General features: G+C 42.0%; 1 pseudogene; it reads right to left on the bottom strand.

The window, feature by feature from the left end:
- Nucleotides 1-975: 975 nt before the first annotated feature.
- On the bottom strand, nucleotides 976-1,950 carry LOC122905465 (annotated as a pseudogene).
- Between the last annotated feature and the right edge of the window lie 19,971 nt (nucleotides 1,951-21,921).

Here is a 21,921-nt window from a genome sequence, read left to right as displayed (position 1 = left end):
CCTCCCTGGTCACCTGCCCCTGCACCACGCATCCCTTTAAGGAGACCTAGAACTGACAACGCCAGAGGCAGACACACTTGCATAGCCACAGACTCAGGAGCACAGCACAACAGACATTTCTTTACTCTGGACTCCTCCTATTTTCTCTCTGTGGCTGCACACAGGACTCTTGTCCTCAGTCCTCCTCTCTTCTCCTTTCATCCCCCTACCATTTGGAAAAATGAAGCATTCAGCTGACCATCCATTCACCCCACTTGCCACCCTGTATTTCATGTTTCTCTCCAGACAATGTCCTGGAATTATTGTTCTTTACAAACTCCCTCACTGTTTTTCTCACCTTCTCCGGAAACTTCTGCAATCGGAATATCACCTGTCATGCCACTAATAGTGTATGCAGCCTCCATTCTCTTTAAAGTCTCTGTGGCGTTTGATAATTCTGGCCAGCCTTTCTTTCCAGAATCCCTTTTCCCTATATTCCAGTTTCCCTTCTACCTCTTGGATTGCGTACTACACTCATGACTAGCCCTCCTTTTTCTTCACTGTGGGTCAGTAGGGTGCCTTAACTAGGGTGACCATGTAATTTTTCATCCAGACCAAGCTATCCTTGAGAATGAAAGGGTGCTCAGTGACAACAGGCACAAACTGAGATCATCCCAGGCAAATGGAGATGTCTGGCCAACCTCTCCTTTCAGGCTCGGGGAGGAGATGCAAGGAGGAGCTCAGGGCAGGAGTTGAATGAGCATAGATTGAGAAGCTTTCACAGATTCATCTTAGAGTCGCTTAGCTACTTTTTCTTAGAATCTCATGTTAAAAATTCAGCGTCCCTTTCATGAAAGGGCCCAGTTACCTGAGGAGAAGTGTCAGAGCAACATTAGGGCAGAAGAGATGGGTGTAGAGAGAGGTCTAGGTGGGGAGAGGCAGAACTGGTTGAACCAGGTCCTGTGGTTCTCTGGGTTCCAGTCACAGAGTCTGCTCTTACAAGTGAGGATGAGCATGGTGCTGAAACCTCTACCAGGCTCTTCTCAGCTCAGGGTTACCCAAGATCGGTAGCACTGAGTGGCCAGCTGGAGAAGCATCCATGATGACGCTTTTTGCACAAAATATTCCAGGAACTGTTGACGTTGAAGATGTTGGACATGGAAATAAATAGCAACTGCATTGAAAATGTAGAGAACGAGAAAGCAGCTGATAGCTTTGATGGCCCCCGTGTGAGCCTTCATGCTGGGGTCCCTGGATCCAGTGGTATGGCTTTCCATGTGTAGAGTATGTGTCTTGAGAGAGAGGATCAGCAGGGTGGCTGAAAGGATGAACATGATCAGAGGAATGAAGATCCCCAGGTTATAGAGAACCAGGTTAACCATGTTGGTTTCAGAGAAGTATTTCCTCTCAGTGGAAATGGAACTACTACCATTTCTACTACCATTTCCTCTCAGGAATGGAACTACTTCCATACACTTTGAAGGTATCTATAGAGAAGGGAAAGCTGAAGCATAAGGAGATGAACGGTGATAGTCCCAGAAGCCAAGGCATGACCCCTGTGATTTTCCTCCTCCTCATGCAGAACAAAGGGTGAGCAAAGTTTGCAATTCTAAGACAACAGAAGATGCTGAGCCAGGCAGCAAGCCAGAGGTTGAAATAGGTCAGAAACATGACGACTTTGAAGAGTATAAACACTGTGTTTTGGTTATAAGTGACCGGGAGCAATAGACTGTAAGTATTCTCCAGCATCATCCAGATCTGCAGCAAGAGCCTGGAAAAGCCGAGCATCAGTGGAATGCAGTCACTGACAGGGAGTCTTTTGCCTCTGGCCCACTTGGCCCCGTGGATAGCCGTAATGAAGCTGTTCGCAACGATGCCAGTGATGCACTCTATTCCAGAGACCACCAAGGTGAGGACGATTTTAAACCTGGATGTGTCTCTATCTGTGGCATCTGTGCTCACCGTGGCCATTCTCTTTGGCCCTCACTTTCAGGTTTCCACACCAAGGACTGGTCACCTGTTCTGCCCTTCTGACCCTCACTCAGTGTTATTGTAATTTTTCCTCCAGTTAATGGTTATTTCCATTTTCTTCATTTGCTTGCTGCATGACTGACTACAAGTCAGAGGCTTGAAATGCAAATGATGGAAGGATCTTGTTACTGGCTGTCTCCATTTTTCATAAAGACCCATTTGCCTCGGGCTTTCAGAGGCTCATTGGAAAAAAAAAAAATTGGAAGAGGTTCCTATCACAGCATCTTTCTACCTTATTTACTTTAAGCCCATATTCACCTGACAGGCAAGAGTCCCAGATTAGGAATCTTAACTGTTGCCATGCTTTTGTACTCATCTCACAAGACCTGTTACCTGCTAAATTGTCTTTAAAATGCAACAGCTCCTTTGATCTGCCTTCTCCGTCTTCCTATATTTTCTCTCTTATTTGTGGAGTTGTTTTTATCCTACAGCTAGCATGTTTACGAATAAGAAATTCCCATCAGCTTGTATATGGACATTTTTACTTAGAATCAAGTTTCCTTCACAAAGTTCAGCTATTATAATGTACCCAAACAAGAAGAACCAAAATTTGATGCTATTTGGGTTAATTAGAGATGAGAAAAACTGCCTTGTTACAGTTTCATTATTTGCCTGTGTATCACCAATTATAATTTACTGATATGCACATCAGTGTTTGAATGCTGGAACAGGTAGAATTACCCTGGGAAAGTGACAGGGTGTTCTGAACACAGTGCTGAACTTGGACATGTGACCAAACACTGTTATCTTGAAATTTAATTCCCTACTTCTTCACACTGTGAAACACACTGAACCCTGACATTTTCAAACAATATGCAGATGCCTGGGACTTATTACAGATCTAGTAAGGTAGGATCTGAGATAGGGCCCAGGCAGGTTGTATTTTTAAAAAAACTAACAGTAGTTCATATTGCTCATAACCAGATTGAGAACCGAAATCTTAGCTAGACACTAATGAGTTTTGGGCCAAATCTGGCCTGTGGTTGTGTTTTATTTTGTACAGCCTAATCCAGGACAGCATTAGCCCACCAGTGCTTAATACTTCTTATTGGTCAACATTTAAATTTAGGAGATTACATATATGCACACAAAAAAATCAGTCCTTGAAAAATTAGAAGATTGGGCAATTTTGGGGCTGTGTGGTGAATTGGTTGAAGTGGAACAATGGCTATACATTTAAACAAGGAATATGTGTACTTTTCAGTTTGTCACAGTATCCACCAATTCCTAGTACCTTTTGACTCTGAGGCATCATGCCAGTGTGATGGCCCTGTTATAACTTAAAAAAAGAAAAAGAAAGAAAGAAAGAAAGAAGAAAGAAAAATTTATTTTAGCAAAAGAAAGAGCATGAGTGGGGGTGGGGCAGGCAGAGGGAGAGGAAGAGAGAGAGAGAATCTCAAGCAGACTCCCCACTGAGCGCAGAACCAACACAGGGCTTGATCTCACAACCCTGAGGATCAGGACCTGAGTAGAAATCAAGAGTTGGACACCGCTTTGATTTCCAACACGGTGGACTGAGCCAGCCTATTACAACTTCTATAATAGAAGTGTAGAGATGATGAAAATGCATTTCCCTCCCAAAATTAATTTTATTTCAAATTAAAGTCAGAGCTATATTTTTATTATAAAGTTGCCTTTTATTATTAAATCATGTTTGTGTAAAAATAACACCAGAAAAAGCAATATATTGCAAAATTATGAAAAAAATGTTAAAAGAAATTTAAAGTTCATGTCAGCGCAAAGCCTTGTACAAGTGTTCATAGCAGCTTTACTCATAATAGCCAGAAAGAAGAAACAAGATTCCTTGACAACTTCTACATATCCAGTGAGAATCAACTTCGGTTACTTCTACTAATAGAGAGAGTCGTATTGGGGTGCCTAGGTGGCTCAGTTGGTTAAGCATTGGACTCTTGTTTTCTTTTTTTTAAAAGATTTTATTTATTCATTTGAGAGAGATACAGGGACAGACAGACACACACGCACACAGAGCACAAAGCACGGGGAGAGACAGACAGAAGGAGAGGAAGAAGCAGACTCCCCACTGAGCTGGGAGCCCAACATGGGGCTTGATCCCAAGACCTGGAGATCATGACCTGAGTTGAAGGCAGATGCTTAACCATCTGAGCCACCCAGGTGTCCTGTGTTGGACTCTTTGATTTCTGTTCAGCTCATGATCTCAGGGTGTTAGATCAAGTCCAAGTCGGCCTCCATGCTCATTGGAAAGTCTGCTTGAGATTCTCTTCCTCTCCCTCTGCCCCTACTCCTTCTCTCACTCTCTCTCTCTAAAATAAACAATTCCTTAAAAAAATAATTGAGAGTAGTATTTATCAGCAGCTTTCACGAATTCCAATGCAGCAAACTCATCTTTTTGTGTATTTTGTTTCAACTTATGTAAGTTTTTGATAAATATCTTTCTAAAGTTCTTGCACATAACTGATTTCTTCTGTTCTGGTACCATCTTCTCTTGATGATCATTCATGTTTTTCTCTATTTTAATATGCAAGAGCAGTGGGGCCTGGTGAGCAGGTTGATATTAATAGGGATGTGGGGCCAATTCATTTTTTAGTCTGTGGTCATTTCTCATTCAGGGAGCTAGAATGGAGTCTCCTTTATTCTAGGGAAATTCTCCTGGGTGAACCAAAGACCAAAGGCTTCATATTCTTGGCTAGGGGGTTCAAAAAATTTGGTGCTGTTGTAGCATAGATCAGATTTGGAAGAATATGTTATTAGGGAAATCATTTCCTCTAACTTTTCTCTCAAGCACTTCCATGCAAACTAGGAAGCTTTCTCAGTTGGGGAGGGGTGAGAAGTGCAGGGATGAGTTGGAGTATGTTGAAACATCTCCATGAAAGTGACCCCACATCCTGCCTTGTGTGGGGAACAACATGGGGCTGCATGGGGTGGCAAAGAGAGAGGGGCTGCAGGATTGCTCCCGAGTTTTCCCAGGCATACTTGAGACAGTCGCTAAACCTTCCTTGTGTTCACACAAAGGGTTTGGATATTTGCTGAGGGAGTTGGTGGATTCTAAAGGGGTGTGTGGTGGTCTTAGCCAGGAGGCTTTGCAAGCTTGGGTTCAGATGAAGCCAGTGCAAGGACAGAGGAATGGCCAAGGAAGAGGCTCCCCATTCCCCACCTCCCTCCACTTCCGTTTGATGATCATGGAGCATGGATGTCACCTCCTGGAGGACAGGAAGGAGAAATCCTGAGAAAATCTTGTAATCATAGTGTTTAAACCTGTTATGACTGAGAAAACACTTAAGTATAATTGGCTCCTAAGGTGCTGTGAACTCAGTGAGCAGGATAAAACCTGACCAAAATTCTTTCCTTCAATCATAGTGCCCTGCTCTGTGCTGCCGTCTCTCCCTTTCCCAACCCACAGTGACATCTTGGGCAGATTTCATCTTTTCTGGTCTTTTTGGGTTATTAATATTTGATCCAGTTTGATTTCATGTGTGGGTTGAATCTTTACCATCTCCCTTTTACCCAAGCACAGTTTGAGCTGAGACCCCATCTGCTCAGATTGGCGGGGGACTGGATGGGTCTGGGATACCTGTCTCTTCCTCTTCTTCTTCCAGGGTGCTGCTGTGGGAGAGGGGACAGATTTATTTTATCTCTTTATTTTACTGGCTGCTGCGCTAAATGCGTTCTCTCATGGTTGCGACTGCTGTCCTGACACCATCTGGCCATGTGTACCTCTGAGGGCCAAGCATTGTGTACTAGCCTGGGGAGCATGTGGGGGTTCTAGAGGGCTCTGTGGCAGCACTGGAGTCAGTTCTTATTTATTCCAGTAACCCTTCCCTCCTACTTTGATAAGTCTAGCTCTAGATGGCAGGCCACCACTGGTTATAGTAGGGCTGGCATTGCCACCTCTTGATAAGCTTTGCAGGTCAATATCTAGCCCCACTGTTGGCTGCCTATTTTAGATCTGGCCTTCTCAACCTTGTGTATATACCAGAGTTCCCTAACACTGTGAAGCTTTAAAAAACATCCATACCCATGTCCCATCGTCAAAGATTCTGAGTAATTGTTCTGGAGAAAAGCTAAGTGTTGGCATCTCTGAAGCTCCCCATTGTAATTCCAGTGGGAGCAGGGGAGAGTTGAGAACCACTATGGGCATGGGGTATTTACCCACATGGTTTATGGTATGGTCTCTAAGGCCAATTCTGGGACAACAGGAACCCTGCACTCAGCATGGCTGTAGAGGTGACTGAATGACTTCCTGGATAAGACTGAGGACATGTCCTTCCATCAGGTAGAGGGAGATCAGATCCAGAGGTTGAATTTCAGTTACAATATTTTGCAAAACTGAGTTTTTGCCTTGTGAAAGTCACTTCTACTGTAAAGTATTAGAAAAGCAAATATTTCTCAGATCTCTGTGAAAAGGAGGGGAAAGAACATAGATGTAAAGAGTCATAGGTTTCTACTTTATAAACTGAAAACCACTCCTATGTGCTTATTTGGCAAAGGATGTAAGGTACAAGAACAGCCGTTATGGTGCCATTATGAAGCAAACCACCATAAGCACAAAGGCCAGGGACGTGGAAAAGATGTGATCAATCCTAATGAGCTGCACAGAGACAGAAGAGTCAACAAGGTTTGTTTTGGTCGTTAATGAAACATGCAGTTATATATTTCAGTGAAAAATCTGCCAGGACATGACCTTCTTCACAGAGAGCAAGTTGTAAAAGAGTGTCTTTTGAATGTGATGGAAATTGTGGGTCCTGAAAAGATATAAGCGTGTGCAAATACAAGTGTAATCAGAAACACTGTTGCTCAATGTACTAGAAATACGGCTGAGAAATTAAAAAGAAAAATTGTGTGAAAAAAGTCTTAAACATTGTGACATTTGCTTTTGCAGCTGATGAGGGTACATATTTAGTAAAACTTAGACGTAATCATTAGCTCTATTTATTCACTGTGGGTTTGAGAATTTTTCTATGACTGAAAATATTTCAGACAGTGTGTCCATGACAGGCACAACACTAGGAAGTAATTAAGAAATTCATTTTTGTAACAGAGGAAACTTTCAAAAAATTTAATATAGATGATCTTCCTGGGATAGATGGTGCTAATATTGGACTTGCAGTAAAACTTAAATTCCATTGGCAAGTCATGCAAGGACACAACTTTACCTCTACTCATTTGCATTATTCAGCAGGAATTGCTTTCTGTTAGAAGTTATAAGTGGAACCCATCACAGACACAGAGCTTACTACCTGTAAGCTGGGTCTCCCCTGGGGCTTGGGGCATAGAGCGTCGCAGGCACCGTTGGATGAATCGGACACCTAACACTGCACATAGGTTGGGAGGCTGAGCCAGCGCAGAAGCTAAGGAGAGGTGTTAAACTGTTGAAATGAGCTCATGTCTTCATCACTGAGGAATAAAATCTCTGTTTATGCTAAGCAGCGAAGATTGTTATCACATAATTGGCTAACACTTTGAATGCCCTGCAAAGGCATCCACTGTAGTTATAAAACATTATGAGAAAGTTATCTGGCATAGTGTTATTTGGTCCTCTTTTCTGGTCTAGAATTAGTTCTAGCACTGTAACTGATGGTCTGAACCCTGCGATGAGAATTCTGTTAGGCTGAAGGCTGATGGCATGCCAAGTAGCTTATTGGTTCCAGCTCTGTGAAGATGACCTCCCCCTGCCCAGTGCTCTGTTATCTCTTCATACCTGCAGTGTGGAAGGTGATCCACGGTGAGATACGTGACAGGACATTAAGCACAGGGACACCAGAGCATCAAACTCCTGCAACTATCTGAACAATTGTGCGATGGTTGTTAAAAAAATCTTAGGAAATGCCTACGTTTGTGAACAGCTCTTTTCAGTTATTGAAGTAAGACTAAGTATCACTCCTGGTTGAGGCTGCCGGTCAAGGATGAATTCTGCGTTGGCACTGAACTTGGTACAAGATTTAACCATGACAGGCTAAAGAAAAAGCCTCAGATTTCTTGTTCCAAAACAAAAGTTAACAAGTTGTGAAAGAAAATGTTAAAAGTAAAATATTTGTTTTATGTTTTTCCCCCCAATTTTGAATTTATGTTGCAATCATGAATATCATACGTGCATGCACTATGCGCTATGGTCATAATCATAGTTCAGAAAAATAAAGTTTGATTATGCTCCTGGCACTTGTTGTGTTTTTCTTCCCTCTTCTATGTTTACCCATAGACGTTTTTGTCCCTGGCTTCTTTAGATCCTGGAGTTTTCAGTGACCTCTTTAATGTGTGTCTTGTGTAGGCAGATACGAGGTGGCTCTAAAGCTTAGCAGCCATAAGGTGGAGCCTGGGAATCCTTGGAAAATTGGGCAATTACTTAATTTTTCCACTAGTGGGCGGGCATGTTCTTTCTTTTTAAATAGGAGCATCTAGCAAACCTTTGAAAACCTTTTCTATTTTGGGCAATCTGCTAAGAGTTTTCTCCACCCACTTTCAGGAAGACCTCTGAATCTTTATACTCAGGGTCAAAGTTATGGTCATGGCCAGACAGTTTTCATGAGGAAACTCACATTGTCTCTTAATAAAGCAATTTTTTGGTTAATATTTATTTTTGAAAGATAAGTTGCAAATAAAAACTGTATTCCTTAAATAGACTAACTGCAGTTGCCTACAGAGCCCATTTCTAAAGACTCTGGAACATCAGAATACCAGAATACCAATACTACAGGTGACTCAAGAGCTGGTGTTGGGGATGAGAGAATGCAGGCCTTAAGCAGGGAGGAGAATTGCCCAAGGCCACTCACCTGTTGCACTCATTACTGGAATATCAGGTAATGCTTCTTGGGTGGTCCCTTTACACTTGCCTTTGGATTTCTTTCTTTCTTTCTTTCTTTTTTTTTTTTTTAAAGATTTTATTTTTTATTTGACAGATAGAGATCACAAGTAGGCAGAGAGGAAGGCAGAGAGAGAGAGAGAGAGAGAGAGAGAGAAAGGAGGAAGCAGGCTCCCTGCTGAGCATAGAGCCTAATGTGGGGCTCGATCCGAGGACCCTGGAATCATGACCCAAGCCTAAGGCAGAGGCTTTAACCCACTGAGCCACCCAGGCGCCCCTGCCTTTGGATTCCTATTAACTTCTCAGTAGGCTCTCTCTTTACTAATGCATAATTGCCTGACTAATTAGACTCTTAACCAATCCAGGAAAGGGTGATGAAAGCTCACTTAGGCCCAGTGGTCACCAACCTTTTTCTTCCCCCCTTACATGAGTTCCTGCTCTTAGGAGGTCTAGATACAGACAGTGACCATTGTTTCTAAACAAAACTGGAATCTTACTCATTTGACAAACATATAATTACCTACTGTGTCTGGGACACTGCAGAGAAATAGTAAACAGACAAATTCCCGTCTTCATGAATTTTGCAGTTTAATTTTGCTGGGCAGTGGACGGGAAGGAGAAGAGGGGAAGGGAGTGTGAGAGAGTTTGAGAAGGGCAGAAAATAAGTAAACAGATGATATAATTTCAGATAATAACTACCATAAAAAAGTAAAGAATTGATTTTCAAGGGTGCCAAGACTATTTAATGTGGGGAGAATAGTCCTTTCAAAATTGAACACCTACAACTGAATATCTATATGCCAAAGAATGAAGTTAGACTTCTACCTCATACCATATACAAAATGAACTCAAAATGGATCAAAGACTGAAATGTAAGACTTGACGCTATTAAGCTCTAAGAAGAAAACAGAAGTATAAATCTTTGTGCCTTTGAACTATGCAGTGGCTTCCCAGATATGACACTTACAGCATAAACAACAAAAAATGGAGAAATTGGACTTTGTCAAAATTTAAAAACTTTTGTGTTTCAATAGGTACTATCAAGAAAGCAAATAGACAAGTCATGTAATGGGAGAAAATATTTTCAAATCCTGTATCTGGTAAGAGTTTAGTATCCAGAAAGAACTGCTACAACTCAACAATAAAAAGATAGCCTATTTAAAAACTGGGCAAAGGATTTGAATAGCCTTTTTTCCAAAGAAGATACACAAATGGCCAATACGCTCATGAAAAAAGCACTCAGCACCATTAGTCATTAGGGAAATGCAAATCAAAGTACATCTCATCAAACCCATTAAGATGGCAAAACTAAAGACAATTACAATTGTTGACAAGGTTTGGATAAGTTGGAACGCTTATACATTGCTGGTGTGAATGTAAAAGTGAATCAGCTCAAGCTATATTGAAAGGACCCTCTTAGAAGTGGGGAAGATACTGTCTCTTGGACAGGAGAGATTACAATAGGCCAAAGAGCTCATTGCCTGCTTTAGATCAGGATTTTCAACCTTGACACTACTTTTGTAGTGTTTACTTTGACATTTTGGACCTGATATTTTGTTGTAGGAGCCTGTCTGTGCATTGTAGGATAGTTGGCATCTCTGGCCTCCGCCCACTAGGTGCTACTGACATTCCCCCAGTCGTGATATCTAAAATATCTCCAGACATTATCAAATGTTCCGTGGAGAGGGTACTGTCAAAAATTGACCCTGGTTGAGAAGGAGCCCCACAAAGAAACCCCACAAAGAACCACACATCAGCCTCAGTGTCCTATTGCTTCTATAATAGATTGCCAAAAAATGCTTTAAAAATAGCATGGAGGACATGGGGAGTTAGAGAAGAGAAGGGAGTTGGGGAAAATTGGAAGGGGAGGTGAACCATGAGAGACTATGGACTCTGAAAAACAATCTGAGGGTTTTGAAGGGGAGGGGTGGGAAGTTGGGGTACCAGGTGGTGGGTATTAGAGAGGGTACGGATTGCATGGAGCACTGGGTGTGGTGCAAAAATAATGAATACTGTTATGCTGAAAATAAATAAAAAATAAATTAAAAAAAACAAAAACAAAAAACCACGTTTCTGATCTCACAGTTCTGGGGGTCAGAAGTTCAACCTGGGTCTTACTGGGCTAATATCAAGGTGTTGGCAGGCCTGCATTCCTTCTGGGAGCTCTGGTGGAAAATGCCTTTCCTTGCCAGCTTTTCAATGTTGCTCTTGTTCCTGACTCCCTGCTCCCAGCCAGCAATGGCATCACATCTTCTCTGACTCTTGCCCTCCTGCCTCCCTCTGATAAAGACCCTTTGATTACATTGGGCCCGCCTGGGTAGTACAGGTTCATCTTCCCATCTGGAAGTTCTAAACTTCATCACATGTGCCAAGTCCCTTTTACCATGGGAGGTAATGTATTCACAGGTTTCACAGATTAGGATGTGGACATCTTTGAGGAAGGCATTCTGTGTGCCACAGTCAGTATTTGGGCTTAAGCCAACCAGATGACCTGAGTGGCCAGATGTGCCAGCACTAGTTAAGGAAGACCCTGGGCTTTCTACTTCCTTCTCCTTCTGCCTCCTCCCACGAGCTAGAAGCAGTTGAGCAAGTGGGAAAAGAAAGTGAGAAAAAGAGATCTCACCGTACCCCTCCCCATCACTGGAACCGAATGCTGAGGTGTGCTCAGGTCTAGCTGGGGAGAGACCTTGAGATCATTTGGGAGATAATGGTTTTGATTACAGTAGGATGGAACTTTTTTTTAAAATGGAAAATTAGGAGGCCTAGATACAGACACTGACCGTTGTTTCTAAACAAAACTGGAATCTTACTCATTCGACAAACACATAAGTACCTACTATATCTTATTTTAATTCCCCACTTGTCTGGAAGGCCACAGGCTCTACCTGGAAGGTCACTCATGGCTAGAAAAGAGTCTGTTAATCAGTAAAACTGAAGGCAGTGATGGAGAGAGAAAAAGGTCACAGCTCATAGTCCCTCATAGAATCCAGCTCATTGGATCAACCTGCTACAAGAGGGTTTTGGGGGAGACAGGATTTCAAAATTCTATTGCATCACCCCATGACTGAGGGGATCCTTTTCTCAGAGGGGGAGAGGTGGCAGAGTGTTGGATGTGTCTGTACCCACAGGCCAAAATATGTGGGGGCCTCGGGAAGCCCATGACTCTCCCAGGAATGTTGGATGATCTTGCTTTTGCCTAGGAATTTAAGGAGAGAGGTAGAGGAAGGAGAGAAAGGAGTGGGAAAAAGGTAGAAAGGTCGGGGCTGGTAACTACCAACGTTCGTCTGGGTAAGATCGAGCAGACAGTGTTTTAAATCTGTGCTGGCAAGAGGAGCTGGGGCATATGGCCCTTGCATGGAGAGGGATACAGCTTGCAGCTCCGTGGCTCTTGAGTCAGACTTTAAAGTGCTTCCCAGTGTGTCAGTGTAAGACCTGCCTGAACCCTAAACTGTAACTGGAAAACTTTCATGGGTTTCTTGAGGACAACAATTAAATATCCCAAACACAGGTTTCTCCCTTCATGGTTGGATGAGCCTGCTTCCTTCTCTCCTGAGACATGGACACACAGTGGAGGAGGCCACACACAAAGATTCAAAACTTTGAGTGCCAATCAGGCTAAAACAAAAATTACCTCTGATTTTGAATTATATGTGGTTTATTTATATATGATTATAATGACCATTTAAAGAATACAAGAATGACAGACTTATCAAGGGGTAAGAAAAATTTGGAGGGTGGGGAAGATTATGGAGCACCAAAAACATGTGTGTGTATGTTTTTTAAAGATTTACTTATTTATTTTAGAAAGAGAGAGAGTGCATACGTGTCCATGCACAAGTGGGGAGAGGGATAGAGGGAAAGAGAATGAATCTCCAGCAGGCTCCAGACTCAGCACAGAATCTGACGCAGGGCTTGATCTCAAGACCCTGAGATCATGACCTGAGCCGAAACCAAGAGTGGACGCTTAACCTACTGAGCCACCCAGGTGCCCCTGGGTGTGTGTGTTGTGCAGGAAGAGAGTCACTGATGTGTCTGAGTGGGGTAGACTCGTCAAGATAAAGTGGAGCTGGTGATGAAGGTGACTCAGTAATGCAACTGGGTACTTAGTGTCTTCCATGTCAGTACCGGACCTCAGGGAGCTATGAAGCAGGAGAGAGGGCCCACCCCTAAAAAGAGCTGCAGGTACAGAGAGAAGAACCACACTCCAGACTGACATGAGGAGAGATGGGGAGGGGGCAGGGCCTTAAGCAGAATTTCACCTTTCTCTAGATGCTAAATAGGAGTGAACTTTTAAAACTCTACTCCAGGTTCACTGCACATCCTGGAAGTCAGATGCTGTTTATGTGCTTCCCTCATGCTGTCTTCATGCCCAAAGTCTTAAACAGGATTGTCTGGCAACAAAAGACCCTGGATTTTTCCTTAGAGAAGTGGCAGAAGTATCCCACTGAAGCTGGGTTCAAATACATGCCAAAACATATATTTGTAGCAATGCACCTGGACACAGGTGCTTTTTACTTTTAAGCTGAATGTAATAAAGATTCATTTTCTAAATTAAAGAGATTGTCCCTGGCCTCATGTGAGGCTCTCCATAAGTAATCTGTTGAAGGAAGAAGAGAAGGAAGGAAGGTGGAAAGGTAGGAAGAAGGAAAATTGGAAGGAAGGAAGGGAGGAAGAAAGGCAAAAAGGGAAGGAGAGAAAGAAGGAAGGAGGGAAGGAAAGAAATAGGAAAGGAAAGAGGGAAAGAAAGGAGAGAGGGATGGGAAAATGGAGGGAAGAGTAGACCAAAGGACAGAAGGAGGGAGGAAATGAAGACTTGCCTTTCTGTGTGTGTGCTTCCATGCTCTGTCACATGGATTTGCTTCCAGAAGTAGCACAGAGGATTATGGAGAAGGTTAGCTTTGTGCAGGGAACTCTAAACCTTTGAGTTATGACAGAAGAGGCCAGGAGGGTACTTTGGTGCCAGATCTTTAAGGTGTGTGTTGGTGGGGAAGGGGGCGTAGAGCTGTCCTTATTCTGAGAGTGAGGCTGAGAAACACTCCTGTGACCTGTGAGCTCATGGACCCTGGTAATGCAGATCTTCCCCAAGAGCTGCCAAAACACCTGTCTCTGGGGGCATAAACACAGTGAAACCCAAGGAGCCTATGCTTGCTTCATTTACTGGCCTGCCTTAAGGTCCCTTTATCCTCCCCCTGGAGCCTCGTTCTCCCCTGGCTGCGTGGTGGGCATTATTAGCCTTGTACTCTGCACTTGGTTTTTTTGAGGGGGAGGTTGTCTATATCCTGTGATCCCCAGAGAGATTGCTTTGGTCTCATTTCACAAATACCTCTGGCTCTGTACTGTGGTTTTCAGATGGGTCTGTTCTAAGGTGACTGGAACTTGGATGGGTGTAAATAAGAGATGTTGCGAATATTAAATGTGAAGAATCTAGGTGTAAAGTGGGCATTGATCAATATCTATGGATCTTGAAATCACTTAAATGCTGCTTCTTTACTATTTGCCTTTCGTTGTCCTTAATACTGTCTTCATTTGTTCTCCAATCAAGACCGGAAGTATTTGATCCCCATGATCAAGAGGAACATTTTCTATCTTGACAAGTGTAAGCTACCACATTTCTGAGGAAGTGTGGCATAGTCTGGGTGATCCCTAAAGAATGCAGAGCTCCCTCCTCTCTGTGACTGGAAGTCTAGGTTGGAGCACTGGGAAGCCATTAAGAAGAGAAAGGAGGGAATAAAGTAAGATATGTAAGATACCTTTCTTCTCCCTTTCCTTCAAATCTTTGGTTTTTTTTTTTTTTGTTTTGTTTTGTTTTTTGTTTTTGTTATTTCACTTTACTTAGCACACAGTCACAGTCTGAGCCCTATTCTTCTTCACATTTTGTTGAGAAAGTGTTTTTTTTTGTTCAGCAGAAAATGGGAGCTCAAGGAGATCCTGGAGCAGAGACAAGAACGCTCCACAAATCTGGCATGACATTCCCTGTATTTCCTGCCTGCTCCCAGTCAGCTGGGGCTGTATGGTTCGCTCTGGCCAGTGGGCTATGAGTGGAAGGTGATGTGTGACATCCTCCCTATGGCACCAAGAAGCAAGTGGGACAACTTCACAAGTTACATCTGCTGAGGTGAACCCTGGAGCCTTGTCTGTGATGGTGGCTCATTAGCTCTATGTGGCCTGGATCCCTGAGACACTGTGTGGAGAACAGCTACCCTTGGAGTCCTTGGACCTGCAGAGGGTTTTGAATGTGCAAGGAATCAATGTGTGTTTTCTTTCTTTTTTTTTTTTTTTTATGTGTTTTTTCTTAAGCCATTGAAACTTTTTTTTTTTTAATTTTTAAGGAAAATGAATTTAAGTGGATACCTTAAATAGTATAACTTTTAGCTTAAAAACATTTACACAGAACTTTATGAAGCATATTTTCATAGATATTTCCTTTAAAGTTCACTGTGCTGTTAAGGTAATTTTTCTTTCTTTTGACTTTTATTTTGACAAAATTTCAGGCTTCTAGAAAAATTGTAAGAAGAGCACAAAGGATTCCTGCATACGCTTTACCCAGATTGCCCAAATATTGCCGTTTTACTGCATTGCTTCTTTCCTCTCTCTCTCTCTCAGTTTCTGTCTCTCTCTCTATTTATATATTTATACATTTATATATGAAGTAACTTTTTTCTGAACTGTTTGAGAGAAAGCTGCAAATATGATGTCCCTTCATCTATAACTACTTCACTGTGTTCCCCCAAAACAAAGACATTAGGGTCATGTGTTCTGCTGCATAGCATAGCTTATTCTAGACCAATACAGACAACCTTTGTGGCATTGTTAAATGGGAAAGGTTTCATAGAGACTGGAGAAGCAGCAGGACAGAGGCATAAAGTGCTTTCAAGGAAACCAGCTCAGAATTTGAGAGATTAGAATCTTAAGGGAAACAGGTTTTGATCTTTTAATTGGTATTTTGTGATATAATATGATGTATAATATATATCATATTATATATATAATATCATAATAACATAATATGAAATGATATTTAGGGACCCAGATACAGGTTTATGGGAAGGGAGTTACCATATGGAGAGAAGTAATTTCAGGAAAATCTGTTTCCCAATCAAGATAAAACTGGACGCTTTTTTCTACTTTGTGCCCGCAGTAGGTATTACTATCATATGATATTGCCATGTTTCCAGTAAAATCACTTCTGTTTTTCTCCAGGCCTGAAAATATATCCAGGCCACTGGCAAGGATGACCTTAGAAAGAGTGTGGTTAACAAAAGTGTAAGAACTTATCCTTGGGTGCAGTGGGAGGACTAGTAGTTGGAAACCACACTCTCTAAGCAGAAGGAATGCTGTCCATAACACTCAGCGTCAGCCTCGGGTTAGATACCTGGGAACTTACTGCCCAGCCTTCTATTTTGGCAGTGATAGGGATTCATCAGTCCCAGTTTCCAGAGCTGTGTCCTTTTCACTCTTCCTTCCAAATCTACCTCCCCCAGGGCTTTCAATCTGTGCCTGGTTCTGGTTTGAATGAGACACTGATTTATTTGTAGCCATCCAGGATCTGGAATGCAGATGCAAATGGCAGTTTTCTCTGGTAAGTGTTGGTGGCAATTGGATCCTATTCTGATTTGCATTCCCAAGGCCTGCAGGTTCTCAGGAAATCACATCTTATACAGGCAGTCTGGTGAAGGTTATTTTTAATCTCAGCTATAAATGCCAGTCCATAATAGTTCTTAAAACTGAAAGAGCTTTCATTTGCAGAGGATAGTTAGAGACAGAGTCATTAGTTTAGCAAAAATCTGGACCAAAAAGGGGATAAGGAAAGGGGACTCTGGAGATAGAGAGGGCTGGGGGTTCAGGAGTGAGATAGGGACAGGCACAAATTTGGAAGACATTGGCTTTTTGGGGACCTGAACAATGAGAATGTAGGGACTTGTTCAGGAAGAGCATGTAGGGAGAAATAGAGAAATGCGTTTTGGACCTCCGAGGGCATTTTAAGCATTCTGTTCTCTCTTAAAGTCAGTCTCATTAGAGTTCATCCCTGTTTCTGACATCAGTGGTGGTGCCTTAGAACCCTTTTCCTCTGTTCTCACCACCTCTCAGTCTCTAGTCTCCTCTCTTGCTGGTGCTGGGCCTTGTCTGGAGATGCTTTTATACTCCAAATTCCAGTCCAGGGTTAGAATTGGCTTATGTGGAGTCATATGCTCTGTGGATATTTCAAAATCCTGGGTGAGTTCCCACATAAAGTAGGAATGAATTTTAAACTTTGCAAACCGAGGGAATGAAGAACAACTTGTATGTTAAAAGTAATTATGTTTAGGGGCACCTGTGTGGCTCAGTGGGTTAAGCCTCTGCCTTCGTCTCAGGTCGTGATCCCAGGGTCCTGGGATCAAGCCCCTCGTCGGGCTCTCTGCTCAGCAGGGAGCCTGCTTCCCTTCCTCTCTCTCTGCCTGCCTCTCTGCCTACTGGTGAGCTCTATCTGTCAAATAAATAAATAAAATCTTAAAAAAAGTAATTATGTTTAGGGTGAGTGGGTGTCTCAGTTGGTTAAGTGACTACCTTTGGCTCAGATCATGATCCTGGGGTCCTGGGATTGAGTCCTGCCCACATCAGGCTCCCCCTTCTCTGTGGAGAGCCTGATTCTCCCTCTCCGTTTGCCTGTCACCCCCCCCATTTGTGCTCTCTCTCTCTGTCAAATAAATAAGTAAAATCTTTAAAAAAATAAACAAAAGTAATTAGTTTAATAGTTGCATAGCCCCCCCCCCTTCCCCAATCCACCTGGTGGGTGAAAACATAATTCTGGGTAGACTCACTCATTTCATGTTACACTCAACACACTCAAGATTTTCTCTCCTGCTTTGAGCCTAGCTACTCCTTAAACGTGGAAGGAAGGTGGTTTGGGCTGTTCTCCAAGCCAAGTGACCAGTCACCATATACAGTTTTTCCCATATACAGTCATTGCTGCAACCCCCCTTCCTCTCACTGTGACACCTATGTTCAGCCTGGCGCCCTTTCTTCTCCCTTAGCCTGCCCCTTCTCTTGCTCACTCTCCTGGTGCTAGCAGCTCCATCTTTGTGTTCAGTTATGTTTGTTGTACAGAATCCCATTACTTGGTGGTTGGAGTAGTGTCTCCATGGTGATGCAGGCACAAGTCTTCCCAGGGAATCAGCTACCATATCTTTTTATCTACTTGGCAGGAAAGTTAGAGTTGGCTGGGATAGACTAAATCTTGCTTTTATCTTTTCTGTGTTTATTCTTATGAAAATATTCCCAAGATGATGGTGAGGACATGCACACAGCCGTGTGGAGTTCACGCAGGGAGGTCCATATAGATGTTTTCCTTTATTTTAAGTATACTGACCACTTAGTTTATTGATGAAAATCTCTTATTTCTAGCCCAGTAATCAGCTTTCACCAATTTAAGCTTTCTGGAAATTTTCCATGAAATCATTAAGAAAAAGGAATTGGGTACTGGCACTGTTTAACCAATTGGAGGGACTGATAAACTTCTCAAAGTGTCAGTCACATAATAAAATTAGCAGGTCTCTTAACAGGTAAGTAAAACACTAGCATAAAACAAAAATAAGATAAGCCTGTTATCCATAGAGCTAATGTTCCAGTTCAGAAATCTCCTGTAGAAAACCAGTTTCAGGGATTTTTATGACCCTAAATTAAGATTTGGGCACCCAAGATTGAACTTTGAAATAGGCTTAGAGGTATAATAAAAAAAATGTTATGTATAAGTGTTCTGATTTTAAATATTAGACCAAACAAATGCACTTAAGTTCCCATTCTTCTGAGACTCCATTGAGAAAAAAATATCATAATCCCATAATAATTAAGAAAGAGGTATGGGGATGGCCAAGGGCAGACTAGAGATTTCATTGCATCTCTTGGATATGAACTATCAACGAAAACACATTTTGGATGAAGTGACATAGAGGATACTCAGAATATGCATATGGTGGACCTCTGGGAATGTGGTGGCTGATCAGCTTGCTGATAGTCTTGAGGTCCCTTGATGTATGTTTCTTAGCTTTGGCTACTAGCTTTGGCCAGTAGGAGTGAGGCAGGCAGGGTGTAAAACCAGAGTCATTGCTATATTTCTGAATTATAGAATACACAATTGCTATAATTGCTATAATTCTGTCTGTCATGTAACTCCTTCAGTGTTTCAACCCTTTCCCACCACTGCACACAGAACCGTTGGCAGCCCCCATACTGAAAATTCTTTTTTAGAGAAATTGAACACATTTCCAAGGAAGAACTAGGGCTTCCAGTGCAGTTGTCTGCAGAGAGTAAATTCTTTTGTTATTATGACATTTAGATTTCTAGGCTAACGTCTGATTTTTTACCCACATACCTAAAACACACACACACACACACACACACACACAGAAAACAAAAAAACCTCAGCCCCCCCCCCCCCAAAAAAAGAACCATCAGAAGCTAATCCCGATGAACTGAATGGCCCAGTGGCAAAATGGAGGTCCCAATCAGCCTTTCCATTCAAAAGAATGTCCTACTGGGAAATAATTCTTACTTATTATTTGAAAAGGCAGCCTTTCATTTTCCTTCATGAATTAGTAACCAAGGATTATCAGAAATAGGGACAAAATCCACAGCCTAAAAGAGAAAGAGCAAGATAAATATTCAAAATAAGTGACCCCTGAAGAAATAAAAATCAAAGAACACTTAAAAAAAAATTTGAACTTATATCTTTAGAGAAGATCATTCTTCCCTCTTCCTCATTATTAGTACCCTGATTTTGTTTGGGGTGGATTAGAGTGGAAGTGTGCACTTTAAATTAAAAAATAACTTCTACAAATTTCCTTGTGGGGGTGTCCATATGACCCAGTTCTGCCTAGAATGTAGAAGTGATGCCTGTGTGTAGCAGCCATCCTGTGACCATGAATATGAACTTCAGCAGCATGATTTGTCTGGAGAGGAAGCTTGAAAGATCTTGGGTCATTGGTGACTTCCTAGAGCATTTTTTTCAGCCTCTAGAACTCATGTTATATTAAAAAATAGCATTATAAGTCAAGCAGAGAAAGTCAATTATCATATGGTTTCACTTATTTGTGGAGCATAAGGAATAACATGGAGGACATTAGGAGAAGGAAAGGAAAAGTGAATTGGGGGAGATCTGAGGGGGAGACAAACCAAGAGAGACTGTGGACTCTGAGAAACAAACTGAGGGTTTTGGAGAGGAGGGGGTGGGGCGTTAGGTGAGCCTGGTGGTGGGTATTAAGGAGCGCACGTATTTCATGGAGCACTGGGTGTGGTGCATAAACAATGAATCTTGGAACAGTGAAAAAATAAAATTTGGTCCGTTAAAAAAAAAAAAAGCATTATATGGTCACTTTAGTCAGATTTCTGTTATATGCAATTGTGCAACCCTGGTAAATCACTAAGTATTAAAAGAAGATTCTAAAAACTTCTAAAGAAAAAAGAAAAAGGCACAGGTTGCTTTCACACTTCCAGTTAGTAACGACAAATGTGAAAAGATAATGAAATTTCTTCTAATTATTTAAGGTAAATTATTTAGACCTAGAATTATATATTCAATCAACTACCAATCAAAAGTGAGGAAAAAAGGAAAACATTTCGCATTTTCCAAAGGACCTTTCTGAGGAAATTACTTAGTGGATTATATCCAGCTGAGAGTACCATGATTAAAGTACAGAATTCCTTTGAGAAGGTGTAAGGAATATACTATCTCTGGGAGATGAGGGTGGTCTAAACAACATAAAGGTAGGCAGTTGAGCAGGATTATCATAAATCTAAACTAAACTCTTGCATGTTCTTGAGTAAACGATGGAGTGTCAGAAAATAAAATGTATCTGATTTTTATGCTGGAAATAGTCTCCTTTTACTTGGGTCTATGGATTGTGTCATTGAACTTAATGGAAAGCACTTTTTGGTCCCGAGTTCAATAATAGCTTTAGTAATAGCATTAGAAATGCTATTTATTGGGGTGCCTGGGTGGCTTAGTTGGTTAGGCTTATGCCTTTGGCTCCAGTCATGATCCCAGAGTCCTGAGATTGAGCCCTGTAGCAGGCTCCCTGCTCAGCCGGGATTCTGCTTCCTCTTCTTCTTCTCACTCTGCTCTCCTGCTCTTTCTTTCCCCCTCTCTCAAATAAGTGAATACAACCTTTTTTTAAAGAAAGAAATGCTGTTTATTGATTTTTCTACATTTATTTTTTAATTTTTTTTTTTTTTTAAAGATTTTATTTATTTATTTGACAGAGCGAGATCACAAGTAGGCAGAGAGGCAGGCAGAGAGAGGAGGAAGCAGGCTCCCTGCTGAGCAGAGAGCCCGATGCGGGCCTCGATCCCAGGACCCTGAGATCATGACCTGAGCCGAAGGCAGCGGCTTAACCCACTGAGCCACCCAGGCGCCCTTTTAATTTTTTTTTAAAGATTTTATTTATTTATTTGACACACAGAGAAATCGCAAGTAGGCAGAGAGGCAGGCGGAGAGAGAGGGGGAAGCGGGCTCTCCAGAGAGCCCGCCCGACAAGGGACTTGACCCCAGGACCCTCCGATCATGACCCGAGTTAAAGGCAGAGACTTAACCCACCGAGCCACCCAAGAGCCCGATTTTTCTACATTTAAAATAAATTCAAAGGTAAAGCACAGAAGACTGAATTACAGTTACAGAACAGCATATGACAGTGTAAAAAGAGCGTGTTGCTTTTCGAAGTTAGAAGGCAGAAAAGGGAAAAGTAGTAGAGGGAAGGATAGGAGCACCAACACTATTTGTGCTGAGTTGATAGGCATTGACTATAAATATTAGAACAAAACATTGAAATGTAAAATGATCATTCAATAATTTAAAAGCAATGAGAATAGGAGCTAAAAGTAGTAATGCAATTCTCAAAATTTGGGAGGAGGACTAGGGAACAGTTGAGGACAATATAAGAGACACTTCTGTCCTCATCTTTTACAGTGATGAGTCAATGGGTGTTGTTTACAGATGGATAAAACAATGCGTGTGTGTGTGTGTGTGTGTGTGTGTGTGTGTCTGCATTCGAAGCTATAAAAGTAGCCACCACAAAAGCTAAAGCCGGAAATCAATAGAACTGCTGCTTGTGGGAAGTGGAAATCAGGGTGAGCAGGAGACTTACTTTTCACAAAATACCTTTTCA

This window comes from Neovison vison, chromosome 4 (assembly GCF_020171115.1).
Source record: "Neovison vison isolate M4711 chromosome 4, ASM_NN_V1, whole genome shotgun sequence".
Taxonomy (NCBI): Eukaryota; Metazoa; Chordata; class Mammalia; order Carnivora; family Mustelidae; genus Neogale; species Neogale vison.
The sequence above is the reverse complement of the archived record's forward strand: the minus strand, read 5'-3'. Positions and strand labels throughout refer to the sequence as shown.